Source organism: Callospermophilus lateralis, chromosome 3, assembly GCF_048772815.1.
Source record: "Callospermophilus lateralis isolate mCalLat2 chromosome 3, mCalLat2.hap1, whole genome shotgun sequence".
NCBI classification, from domain to species: domain Eukaryota; kingdom Metazoa; phylum Chordata; class Mammalia; order Rodentia; family Sciuridae; genus Callospermophilus; species Callospermophilus lateralis.
Window position 1 is genome coordinate 184,514,272 of NC_135307.1, and position 1,584 is coordinate 184,515,855.

Sequence of the window (1,584 nt, forward strand, 5' to 3'; positions counted from 1 at the left end):
GGGTGCACCAGCATACTGTCTGTCTGAATGTATTGCCATGTCTACATATATTTGGTACAAAAATTGACATATGAGCTCATAAATTAAAAATTTTAAAAAAATGTATCCAAATCCTTTTGGTTAATATGATTTAAAAGATTCAATTTAAATTGGAAAAATAGATAAAAGTACAAATGTCTTTAAAGTTACTAATGCACAGTTTTGTTTCTAGATGGTTAAACAGCTGTTAAAATGTTAAATGTCTATAAAGTGTCTGATATCCATTGTCTCTAGGATTTTTATTCAACAACAACAACAAAAGATTACTAATACTATTAAATGGACTTGTCTGATACCTTGTTTTTTTTTTTTAAAAAAGGATATGTAAATTACATCTAAACGTAGATGAAATTAATCATGGATTTGTTAGAGACATCTAATTGGTTTACAAAGTTAAAAATGCTGACTGTTAAATATAATATCAAGTACTCTTAACTCCTTAAATTCCAGAAGGTAAAATATTTAAACAAGAGTTTTGACAGTACCGGAGCTGAAATTGTCAGCGGCGGCGAGCGCAGGAAAGTTGAGAGGAGCTCGTGGCCCCAGAACAAAGCTTGAGAAAAACCATGGTGAATCCGGGCAGCAGCTCGCAGCCGCCCCCGGTGACCGCCGGCTCTCTCTCCTGGAAGCGGTGCGCAGGCTGCGGGGGCAAGACTGCGGACCGCTTTCTGCTCTATGCCATGGACAGCTATTGGCACAGCCGGTGCCTCAAGTGCTCCTGCTGCCAGGCGCAGCTGGGAGACATCGGCACGTCTTGTTACACCAAGAGCGGCATGATCCTTTGCAGAAATGAGTACATTGGGTTATTTGGGAACAGCGGTGCTTGCAGCGCTGGCGGACAGTCAATTCCTGCGAGTGAGCTCGTCATGAGGGCGCAAGGCAATGTGTATCATCTTAAGTGTTTTACGTGCTCTACCTGCCGGAATCGCCTGGTCCCGGGAGATCGGTTTCACTACATCAATGGCAGTTTATTTTGTGAACATGATAGACCTACAGCTCTCATCAATGGCCATTGGAATTCACTTCAGAGCAATCCACTACTGCCAGACCAGAAGGTCTGCTAAAAGGTCAGAGTAATGCAGATTGCGTGCCTTCATCTCAGATTTTGCTCATCACAGGTGGATCCCATGTGTCTTCAGTAGACAAGTCACCTTTGTAGCTAGCACCTGTGCCAGCTCCATGCCATTGCACCTTCTTTAGTCTTGATTGCCCTTCCCGCATTTATTGGTGTATTAAAATGACTGAACATGAACATTAAGGACTCCATGAACCTGGGCTAATGGGAGACTGTAGAGAAAATGAAAAAAGATCCACCGGAGGACATCTTGGGGGGGGGGGAGAGGGAGCTTGTGGGGAGGGAAATGACTAATGAAGCTAATTAAAAGAAGCATTCAAATCTGCTTTCTACCCCCATTAACAATTAGCAGGGCACTGGCCAGAGTTTGTACCCTGTGTTTTACCTCAACAACATTCTATTTGCTCTTTGTATATTTAAGTGTTGAAGGAAACGTGTTTCAATCAAAACTGAACATGAGATAAGGAAAG

At 42.3% G+C, this 1,584-nt stretch overlaps 1 pseudogene; it reads left to right on the plus strand.

The window, feature by feature from the left end:
* The first annotated feature begins 524 nt into the window (after positions 1-524).
* LOC143394472 (LIM domain transcription factor LMO4 pseudogene) lies at positions 525-1,352 on the plus strand (annotated as a pseudogene).
* The last annotated feature ends 232 nt before the right edge of the window (positions 1,353-1,584 follow it).